Below are 12684 nucleotides of genomic sequence, written 5' to 3'. Positions count from 1 at the left end.
TATGGCGGCATCCCAGCTTTACTGGTGGAGGAAGACCCAAGGTGCCCTCTGTGTATTATTTCATCACGGGCGGGCACCCGGGTAGAACCACCGATCTCCCGCAAGCCAGCTGGATGGCTTCTTCACGTGAAAAATTCAACTCCCAGAGTTTGGCTCGAATACAAATCAATGAGGGGCAAGTCAGAAGTTGAATCCGCAAAAGAGTTGAAGAATGTAATTTACTAAAAAAAACACCGTAGTTACGGCAACATTGAAAATAGTAGAAGTGTATCTGTGTGATCTGTTGTTCAAACATTAAATAAGAAAATCTATATTAGATATTGGGTCACTTAACGATGGTAGGGAAATTCACTGCGGTTAGCCAATTAAAACAGATTGTGTTCATTCTATTCTGTAAATTACCAAAAACAAATTATGTAACGAATGTGACAAGTAACGCATTCAAAGCTAATTTTCCTCGTTTTTAATAAGAATACCATGTTTTTACTTATATGAATAATATCGTCAGGCCCGTGTAGAAGACAAAGTGAATGCGAACTCGAAAGGAATAAGGTCATCTGTACTAACTGTCAAGTCGGGTATTCTGGAGAACGCTGTGATTGCCCTCCGGCAGGTAAATTTTCAAATTATTACTAAATATGTAAATAGAATTCAAGAGCCTACTACTGGTAGCAGGTCAGGTCGTAAAACTAAAAAGTAAGTTACTAAGTGAATTTACTAAGTAGAACAATTACTTTAAGTAACAAAGATTAAAGTAACCAATTTGGTACATAAGTAAGTAAGCAGTTAACAGAAAAGAAAATGTGTTACTTAGGTAAGAACATAATAAATAATGTAAGGTATAAGTAAGGTAAAAAGAACAGAAGAAGCATAATATTAGAAACATTTGACTAAATGGCGTATATTTAAAACAAGGTGAAAAAACAAAAGGCAATGATTAAAGGTGTAATAAGAAAAAGTCATTGAGTGGGTCAATCTTTTATTATAGAGGGTTATACCTATTATTAATGTATGAATACTAGGGTACAGAATGTACAAAAGTTACAAAGAATTTGACTAAAGGTGACACCAAATACGTTTAACATTTACTTCATTGTTTGTCTGAGTCATTAATATTTCTTTTGGAAGTAAAATGAATACTAGTATATAAATGCTGCCAAAAACAATGCTGCCGTATAGATATCTCAGTAAAGTTATATCTAATTCGCATTTTTCCAGTCTAGAGATGAAGCATAACAATTTTGTCAAAATTATGCAGATTTTTTGTAAGCCAATTTTGAAGTGCCTAAGTAAGTACATCAATGGTATGCTCATCAAAATGACGCAAAGACAAAACTTTGTAAAAATAAGTATTTCGATACAAATATTTTTACTGTTTGGCAGTTTGTTTCACATCATAGGGGGTTTTAGATCAAGAGTGTAAAATATCTATATTTGTTTGTATGAAAAAGTGTATTGGTTTAGCGTGATTTCAACAGCTTTCAGTCATGCGAACGACGGTGTCTACTTGTAACAGTCATCACAATGCCAAACCTTTTAGTGCTGCCTCAATCGAATATCACGCCGTAGACACGTGCCATGAAACTCCCATCCAGTCCCATTATACTGACACCAGGTTGACCAGTCCTAGAACTATCCTCTTAATGCTGAGCGCCAAACGAGAAAGCAACCAGTACCATTTCAGACGTCCTTAGCACGACGCGGTAAAGGAGTGAACCCACGACCTTCCACAACCAAATAGGGTGCGCTACGACCAGGCTACCGAGAAAGAAAATTCTGTCATTTACTTACGTGCGCTTGCTGCTTCTGATGGATTTTCTTATAATTAGGCTAACATAATCATAACACCTACATATGTATAAATTTACCAACATCCATTTTATTTATAAATCTTAAATTTACGTATTTCTAACTTTCCGTCACTTCACCGCAAAATACAAAAATACAACACTACTTTTCATATTCACGTGATGTTAATTGTGTAAGCCAACGGTACAGAGATGTATCATATGAAAATAAAAATGACACACAACGTATAGCACTAACGGAATCTTGATTATACGTGAACATGACATAAAAATAACACAAAAATATGTCCTTTGCTAATAAAAAAGTTGCAGTTTTCTGAAAACCTTGAAGGCTTGAACACAACAAAAAGGAGTTTTAAAATACTCAGATGGTCAGCCGATGCATCATCTCCTGTGAGAAGTTCAGTAGATCTCCTTCTATTGCATATTTATAGAATTTTATCATTAATATTCTGTTCTTTTCTTTTCTTGTTTTTTAATTTATGCAGCATTACACCCTGGACCTTCCGCTCTTTGGTCAAAAGATTGGGTACCACCTTGCACACATCTTGCCTTCGATAATTTCAAGTGTTTAGTAAGAACTTCATGAAAACTTTCCGATTAAATGCCCACTGATGCAGCTATTTAGGCAACTGTATATCTCGAGCCTTCTGCTACAATGGCTGCTAAAGCAGCAAGTTTTTTTAAAAGCTGTTGACGTTTCAGGACGTCCTGCACAAGGTAGATCTGACTCTAGAGTATCCCTTCCCTTATCAAAAATCCATACCCACATACAAATAGTGGCTTTGAATGGAGAACAATCATCATAAACAGTTTTAAATTATTGAAGAGTTTGGTTGGCTTTTGGAATAACGCATCTTTATGTATGACCTAATTTCCTTCCTCCTTCTACCCGGAACCTCCATTGCTTACGATAACACAACACCAGTGTATACGAAAAACGTTTGAAATTCAGCAAAACCTTCACTGTACTTGGCTATTTAAACCCCCCTTAAAGTCCCTAAAAACATGTTTTACCTGTAATGAATAGTCTCTACGAAAACGTGTAAGTCTCAACATTTTCTGATGTCCCCTTTTATAATGTAAAGCTGTTTTATTCATTCAAGTGATAAAATCTGTTAGAGGATCCCTTGAAAGCACAGAATGCAACCAAAAAAAAAAAAAAAAAAAAAAAAAAAAAAAAAATAATAATAATAGCAGACTCGGGTTGATTGAGTCTGTTCATGAGAGGCTTAAGCGGAACTCTATGATCACAAAGGACCAGAAAATATAACAAAGTACGGGGAGACATTTTACAGCCGCCAAACGGCACTTAACCCTTAGCCTGCTGGCGGCAGATGATTCTGCCTTTGCGACCAGTGCAGACCAACATCAGCCTGCACATCCGTGCAGTCTGATCATGGTCTGGCACTGTTCGCTATTCAGTCAGTACATTTTCAGTGCAAGCCCCTTTGAATAATAAATGGTACTGTCCAAATTGAAAGATGGACCAGTCCATTATAGAAATATAGCAGGGTAAGGGTTAAAGATTGCTGTTGTGATGATTAAAAGATCCATTGGAAGCATAGAATCGAGTCAGATAAGATACTTTAAGTAAGTGAGGTAAGGGAGTTCGTACCAGAGTAAGCAGGTACCAATTTGAAAGTAAGTTGGCAAGCAGGTAATATAGAGAATAACAGGCTACTGTCTTTTGATATCAATGTTATCAGGTCGAGGCTGATATGGGCTGGAAGGGGTGAGGGAACCGAACCCCTTCCGCCCATATCAGCCGAGACTTGATAACATTGATATCAAAAGACAGTAGCTTGTTATTCTATTTATCATGAAACTCATACAAACTGCCTAGAAAAACATATGTCTTCATCTCTTATTTCGTAAAAAATGTCTTGTGAAGCAAAAAATTAAATTTATATTTTACGGATTTAAAAATTCATCCGCCCCTGAAACATCTGAACGAAACAATACGGCAGCCATATTGAATTCAACTCCGACAATGTTTTTGACTTTCTGATATTCTTGTAAAAAAATAAGAATGAATAATTCCTTACCTGCGTAAAAATAAAAAATCATCCTCTTGAATAAACCAGAACATGATTTATTTTATGTTTTTCGGTGGTTTATCGAAATATAACGGTGAATTATATCCTGATAAACTCACTGGCCACTCAGTGAAAATTATCAAATCTGATACCCGGATTAACGTCAAAAAGTTTACCAAGCGTACTGAAAGCCGGAAACAATATGACGATGACGTCGTTAAAATGACGTCATCTTTGCGATGCTTCCTGATAAAATTTCCCGCAAATTTCGACATTTTATTGAAATAAACACAACAAAAGTAGAGTTTTAGACATAAAATAAACAGAAAAATTGTTGGTATCGATGTAATATCACGGTAATTTCACTCGTGAACACCAAAAGTTGTTATTTTCACTCGTGGCTGCGCCACTCGTGAAAATATCACTTTTGGTGCCCACTCGGTGAAATTATAACGTGATATTACACCGAAACCAACAATTATCCTCTATTTATTTCCATATTATACAACATTTGACTCAGACAACTACGTGTCCAAAGCGCTGAAAATTTCACTTCCAGTTCCTGACTTTAAAGTTTTTAAAATCACTAAATTTACACTGATCCAAGAAGTATAATTAACTGATTCAAGAATAATAATTAGATCTAACACAAACACTTTTGCTAATACTTAATAAAATGTGCACGCCTTAAATAAGGCATAAATCAATAATAAGTATATCATACATTGTCAAGTGTATTTTAAACCTTTCCAAAAATTGATCCATGTAAACATTGTGATGTCATGATGAACGTTTCACAATGACGTCATTCAGTGCCATTGTCTGTGTGATAAAATTAGAGACAACCAAATTCAAGGAAATTTGTTGAGATTACAGAATCTATTTAGAAAAAAAGTTGTGCAATATCGAAACTGGACTCTGTAATAAAATTCAATCTGGAAGGAAACTGATGTAAAAACTAGTCCGTCAATATGGGAGGAGCTTAATTTTGATATCAGGTCAATGACCTGATAACAAAATAAAATATCAGGCAAGTGATATCAGGCACTTTGCATAGTAGTTACATGATAAAAATACAAAGTATGAACGTACGTAGCTAAAGGAAGTTAAATAGCCAGGTAAGATTTTTGTCAATTTTTCCTTTGAATATAATAATATCAAATAGGTGTCTAGTTATCTACAATTGAATGATTTTTTTACCAAACGCACTCGTTTTTTAATGTAACCGATCGAATTCTTGTTAAATTCATAAATGTATTTTTAACATGTATTGTTTTAAATGAAGGGCCTTAGATGGCCGCCATTGGCATTATCTTTAGAAAGCTTAAGGTACTGGACCCGTAATAGAGTATCTCCTTTTGGAAGAGTATTCAATTTCTACCGTAAACCTACTTTGACTGCAAATTTTCAGGGGGCGTAGGTTCAAACCCCACTGGGACCAAATTTTTTTTTTCCATGTTTTCCTTTTTTCTAGTAAGGTTTTACTTCTTTCAAGACTAATTATGGATGTATTGTACAAAAGTGGAAAATTTTCATTTTATAAGCGATTTTTTGCTGTTCAATGTGAATTTACCTCTGAATCAGGAGGGGTAGAGTTACACATCTTTAAAAATACTGAGTTACGTGCGGTAAAAGTTCTGTATTTTGCCTTCATTCTTTAGATTACATATTGTGGAAGAAATGCAGGTAGGTTTTACTATTGCCCCAAGGTTATTTTTGAATGAAGTGAGCAAAATTCAAAACAGACCCACAGGATTCGACCTTAATTTGTCAATGTTGGAGTTAGAATTCTGTCTCATTAAATCTGTTTACTTGAAGCACCCTAGAAAAAAATGATTTTTACAGTTTTATTTTGTGTTTTATAATTGTTTAACAATAGTTTGATGTTTCTTTTATCAAAATTAATGCTGTAATAAATTCTCTGCAGACGTTTTAGATAGTGGCCATCACACTGAATGTTGTCTCTTCTTGAGCGTGAGGAAATACCATACATTATACAACATTTACAAAAAACGGCACGGTAAAAGTTGTTTAAAATTTGCAACACGGTGTAAAACATGGTCAACTTTAAGAATATACCAAACAAATGCCATTTTTTAAACATTACTATTAGGGGTCCAATACCTTAAAATCAAGTGTAGTGTGTCGGTTTTATCACCTAGAGATTTTTTGCTCTCTTTGTAGAATGTGACGATATCTATGGGATAAATAAGGGTAAGTTATGATTCTAAAAGGCTTATAGTGGTTTTGTTTGGTCGGTTTAGCGTTCTACCGACACAATTATAGGTCATATGTAGATTTAACAACTGCTGCTGGTGACGGAAGAAACAAAGTCCACATCCGAGAATTATTTCATCGTATATGGGCATCTATGGGAAACCACCGACCCTCCGTTAGCCGGCTTGATGGTCCTCACATGAAGAATTCAAGTCCCGAGCAAGGCTCGAACCAACATCGGTTAGTGGCAAGTGATTCAACGTTTGCGCGTTAACCATTCGGCATCGGAGGCACCTTTCTTGTGGTAAGAATGACTCCTAAAAACGTTTAACTATTCAATAAAATATTTGACAACATATATCAGAATAGGTGTAGAACTTTGAAATTTTTAATTAATATATTAAGTAATTCTGTTTCATAGGGAGGTTGAGATCAAATTTTTTTTGCGCTTCGTTTCTTTGACGATGACGGATGACTTTACCATATACATGTAATACTCCATCAGTTGAAATGAGCTTGAAAGTAGGCAGATATGGCAAAGCAACATATGGTAATTAACGGTGTTGCAAAGTAAACGTTACAACTTCGCAACTAACACTAAACAAAACCATTTGCAGCTATTTGAAGCATACAATTTTAAACTGCATGACTATTTTCTGGGGCTGCACTCTAATACAGTGGATATTTTAAACAATATATTGGATTAGCATTGTTACAGTAGTGGTCTAGGCTTTGATTCTCGGCCATAGCACTATATATGTCTGAAACCATTCAAAGTAGTTTCCACAACACTAAAAACTCAGCAAACAGTCTTTGAATGAGACTTAAGACCAAGATCCCATGTATCATACTGAGCATCTCAAATGTCAAAACAAGATACCTAACGAGTAGAATGTGCTATATATCTTAAAATATTCATTAGCTTTTAAAAGTATCAAAATTGATTATCTGCCGTTCACAATCCTTGGCTATTTAACCGTCTTCCCTAAATCAAGCTAAAGAGACCTACGCCGCTCTTATTCGTCGTGATCATTGATGTGTGCGTGTGCGTGTGCGTGTGCGTGTGCGTGTGCGTCTGCATGCGTCTGCATGTGCGTGCGTAACAAAGGTTATGTTTGTATTAACTTTGCTTATCCCTACAAATAAAGACAATTTATAAGCAGTCTCCCATTGATGCATTCAAGAATTGAATACTGTCTCTAGCGAATTTTAGACAAAAAATCAATGCCATGTAAGAAATTAAAACTCAGTAAGCTTTGCACTAAACGTACTGACGCGCATATACATAAAACAAACAGGAAAGACAGACTTCGTAACATTGGAACAGGTCAGTCCACCACAGATGTGAAAATTGTGTTTATACAAAAACGTTCGATAACCGTCGTTGTTTCGATACGATTGAACTCCATTTAGTACACTGACAATTAGCGTTGGTGCCACATTTCAGTCTTGAATAATCTTTAATTATTATAAATTAATTTCCTTTCAGTATGCCAACAATTTTCACCGAACGGATACGCAAGGTTGCCAAATATTTCACTTCCGGAACAATTTTATCAGTCTAGAACGCGCAGAATTATCACCGAGTGTTTCCAGGATTGTGTCAATGCAAATTGTCCTTTTTTTCAGTATAAACCAATTCAGCACTATTGTTTTATATATAAAGGATCTTCAAAGGTCCCTTTTGCTTGTAGAATGGGTGGACTTCATAGAACGCGAGGGACACATATTTATATAAGAAGATGTGACAAATGTAACGAATATATCTGAGAAGGCAAGTAAGTTCAAACGCAAGCCTAATTAAATGATGATGAACAATATACATTCCATATTAACAAGACTTACACTTGTTCTAAGACTTTCAAAGTTAAGTTTTTATTATCTTAGATTAGAATGCAGAATTATCCCGTACGTTCTCAAATAAGCTGTAGTACGAGACATATTTATTCTAATTTCAAGAGAAATCCATAACATGAAGTAAAAATAAAACATTTTTCCTGGTAAAGTCTTGAATCTTCTGTGTCTTAATATTAAACCAGATAGTCAAGGTTAGTAAACAAACATGTAAATTTTCAATATAATTCTTTAGCACTGTATTTACAAAAGTGTTTTAAAGTTCTCATTAGATTGTGTTACAGTATCCACGAAGTTAGTGTTTAGCATCTCACAGTAGATTCCATCGCAAGATAAACAAAGGCACTTACCAGAGCATTTAGCAATTTCAAAAAGTTTCCATAACATTTCCAACGAAATTATCTACCAGATTGTTTGTGAAGAACACAACAGTTTCAATTAAAATATTAACAAGGCTTCTTTTACCAGAGTGTTTAGCTATTACAAATAGTTTCCATTTCAGTTTTAGCGAATATATTTACCAGGAAAAAAATGGGGAAATAGAAATGGGCTGCGTCCTTCCGTCCGTCCGTCTTTTCTTCTGTCCGTCACACTTCATGTCCGGTCCATAACTTTGCCATCCATGAAGGGATTTTAAAGTAACTTGGCATAAATGTTTCCCATATCAAGACGACGATTCTTGCGCAAGACTTGGACCCCTACCTCCAAAGCCAAGGTCACACTTAATGGTCAAAGGTTAACAGGGTCTGTTTTGTGTCCTGTCCATAGTTCTGCCATCCATGAAGGAATTTTGAAATAACTTGGCATAAAGGTCTAAATGTTCACCATAATAAGACGTGTCGTGCGCAAGACCCAGACCCCTAGCTCCAAGGTCAAGGTCACACTTATAGGTCAAAGGTTAACAGGGTCTGTTTTGTGTCCGGTCCATAACTCTGTCATCCATGAAGGGATTTTGAAATAAATTGGCATAAATGTTGACCATAATGAGACGACGTGTCATGCATATGACCCAGACTCCTAGCCCTAAGGTCAATGTTATGTTTAGAGGTCAAACGTCAGATACAAGAATGACTTTTTCCGGAGCATTTCTTCTTCATGCATGGAGGGATTTCGATGTAACATGCGCAAAAGCCAGGTCCCATATTTAGAATTATTTGCCATTTTTGTTACTATAGATAGCTTATATTGTATGTTTTGGGTATGTCATTGTTTTGGCTTACTGTCTACCAAACTTATACAGAATATGATTTACTGTAACATCTACATGACGGGTGTATATTGTGACATTCTGGCACTCATGCTATTTTTGTTCATGCCAAGATGCTGCACTGGCATGCAGTATGTTTTGTGAAAAATGTCCTTAGGTGGGGGACGTTGGTAACTCTATTACAAGTTGTTGTTTATATCAGCTGTGATGTATCAAGTACCTTTCTATAATTTTATCTTCCATGTGTTGGTACAATGACACTGAAAATTCCATCTATATCATTGTACAGATCCATGTTGCTCTCAATAAAGACAATTACCTTTATTGTTTAGTTTCACTTTGTAAAGGTAGTGAAAAATGTTCGAAAATGTTATCTATACTTTAGATACTCCCTCTGTAGGATGCTAAATAAATGAAACGTCCATGTAATAATTTCAGTTCCTCTGAACACAGTCAATGACTTTTCTTAAAGATGCAGTTTCAAAAGCTGTTCAAAATATCATTGATCTTTGTACTCCGACACCATAAAACTAATTTAACCTTGTGCTTAGTTTGAAATATCAGACTGTCTCGTTAAATTCTAATAAATAATACCTTGCTATTATGTTGCTTGGTCACCAAGAGATCTCTTCACAGACAGTTTTATGTAAAATAGAAAAACCTGACATTTTCTGTTTCTAAGTAGTTCTTGTGTAATGTTTACCTAACTTGGCAAGAATGTTTATGGATAGAAGACAGCCTGATAGTCATAGTAAAACTGACGTTATGATCTTCAAAATTGCGGAAATGCATCTTGTCTTAGCTTGACATAAACACTTCATATAGTCAGCCAGATCGAATTGTAATTATCAAAAATTGCAGAATAGCAGAATAAATCAAGCAGAATAGCAGAATAGCAGAATAACTTTTTTTTCATTTTATTTCGCATCTGTCTGACAATTAAAATTAGCATGACTATTTTTGCGGTAAACATTTAACCACAATTCGATGGAAAACCATTTTTGTCAGTTAAAAGAACAATTTTAAGACCTACTTTATACATTATACGTCTCGCATATTATCTCGCACAATTAACATTAGCTTAAGCTAGAAGAATAGCAGAATACCTCCAGTACAATAGCAGAATAACTCCAGCAGAATAGCAGAATAAATGTTTTTCATTTTACCTCGCATCTTACGGAAGAGCATTAGTGCCAGGTGCGTTTATTTAGTAACTCGAAATTTCGAGTTAATAAGTCGAAATGTCGAGTTAAGTAAATCGAAATTTCGAGTTAATAACACGAAATGTCAACTTCGTATTATGCCCTTTTATCCGAAACATTTGAACGTCTGTCCGTCTGTCAAAGGCCAACAATGAAATGGACGACTTTTGACTCTTCGAAGTGGAATCATCTATCTACACATCCATATATTGTACCCAACATGTAGCAACGTGATTATATACTACCATACATCAATGCATGAGTCCTACCCCATCTAGAGCTACTCCAGATTTCAAACTGTTTCAAGGTTATTATGGTAGGGGCTCGAACGAGGTCAGAAACCTTACAGACATAAACATGGTTTAAATAGTGATATTTAAATGAGCAAACGCTGCCCGCTCATCTTAATCATATGACCCTGTAGGGCTACCCGATGGATACATCAGGTACCTAATATTGGCCAAGACCTGTACATTAACGTAAATTATAACAGTTAGTAACTCGAAATTTAACTCGAAATTTCGTCTTTATAACTCGAAATTTCAGATAAATAACTCGAAATTTCGACTTAGTAACGCGAAATTTCGAGATACCTAAGTCAAAATTTCGAGTTAACAACTTTCGAGTTAGTAACACTGAATTTCGTGTTAATAAATAACATACACCCTGGCACTAATGCTCTTCCGTAGTATGACAATTAAAATTAGTCCAAGACTATTTTGCGGTAAACATGGCGATTGTTACCATTATAATTTGTTAAAAACCATTTTTGTCAGTAAAAAGAACAACTTTATACATTATACGTTTCGCATATTAGCCCAACATTAGCCTAAGACACACATGTTACCATTATTGCTTCAATGAATGCTAGTAAATCATTTTAGTCTGTTAAAAGAACAACTTCAGCAGAACAGCAGACAGAATAGCAGAACAACTCTAGCAGAATAGCATTAGAATTATAATGGTAAAATGTTTACCGCAAAAATAGTCTTAGGCTAATTTTAATTATCATATAGATGCGAGGTAAAATGAAAAAAAAATCATTTAGCATATTTGTCTTTTAATGTTATTCTGCTATTCTGCTGGAGTTGTTCTTCTATTCTGCTGGAGATATTCTGCTATTATGTTGGAGATATTCTGCTATTCTGCTGGAGTTATTCTGCTGTTCTGCTGGAGTCATTCTGCTATTCTGCTGGAGTTATTCTGTTGGAGTTATTCTGCTATTCTGCTAACTTCGCAGAGTTTTGACATAAATAGTTTTCTAACAAATTATGTTTACATGTTTACCGCAAAATTAGTCTTAGGCTAATTTTAATTGTCATACAGATGCGAGGTAAATTGAAAAAAATCTACTATTCTGCTATTCTGCTGGAGTTATTTTGATATTTTGCTAGAGTTATTCTGCTATTATGCTAAAGTTATTATGCTATTCTGCTATTCTGCTGGAGTTATTCTGCTATTCTGCTATTCCGCTATACTGCTAAGTTCACCACAGTGACGACTAGTTAAACCTATGTTAAAGCTAACCCTAACCTTTAGTCAGTATATTGTACACTCAATACGTGCGTACAACTAATAGGGGTGCTTCAATATTGGCGTATAAAATCTTGGTCCAGTGTGATTACTGGATATACAGTTTTATTATATACTTAATATAAATTCTATAAAAAAAATCGGCTTGCATTTCACAATTAAATAATATTATGAACAGACAGAAAACAAATCCGTATTGTACCTTTTAAATCCCGTATTTTACCTTTTGTATTGTATGCTGCCGGACTACTTTCATTAATATGCATGATTGCGTAAATTCCTATTGAGATCAAACAAGAGATCGACGCTTCCGGTAATGTGAGATTATTCTTGCATCTAATTCAATTGTAAAAAAAAATGTTTATTTTTTCCTAAACACTTAAACGGTATGGCGACAAGATAACCTCGTCAGTGATTTTTGTAGATAAGACTGATTTGTTCTCAGCAAGTAACACGCTAATCAGAGAATATAAGGTAGAGGACGGAAGAAATCAGAAAACTGTCTTTTTAGAATAGTCACAATGAACAGTCGCCTCTGTTGATAACTTTACTCATTTATAACAAGAATTTCACTTCTGTATGCCGAATATTTAGTCTTGTAATGAGGGAGTATGGCAGGATTTTACGCATGATTAATTTCCTTGGGATCTTTTCAACTCCAATATCTCTCTTTTAAATTCCATTGCAACAATCCAAAAGAATCAGGATTGTTTGTAGAAATGATATATTGGTAGTTTATGTAACTCTCGGAAATGGGATTATTTGCAACGATGACATACCAGTTAGTAAGTCCATCTCTGGTAAATGCCATGGTAAAATGCGAA

At 35.0% G+C, this 12684-nt stretch overlaps 1 long non-coding RNA gene across 1 annotated transcript; it reads left to right on the top strand.

Annotated features, from left to right (window-relative positions):
* The first annotated feature begins 489 nt into the window (after positions 1–489).
* LOC128552629 (uncharacterized) lies at positions 490–8069 on the top strand. Its single transcript, XR_008369128.1, has 3 exons — positions 490–613; positions 6032–6061; positions 7554–8069. It is a non-coding gene; the product is annotated as an uncharacterized LOC128552629 (long non-coding RNA).
* The last annotated feature ends 4615 nt before the right edge of the window (positions 8070–12684 follow it).

Source organism: Mercenaria mercenaria, unplaced genomic scaffold (assembly GCF_021730395.1).
Source record: "Mercenaria mercenaria strain notata unplaced genomic scaffold, MADL_Memer_1 contig_2971, whole genome shotgun sequence".
NCBI lineage: Eukaryota > Metazoa > Mollusca > Bivalvia > Venerida > Veneridae > Mercenaria > Mercenaria mercenaria.
Note: the sequence above shows the minus strand (reverse complement) of the source record. Positions and strands in the feature narration are given on the sequence as shown.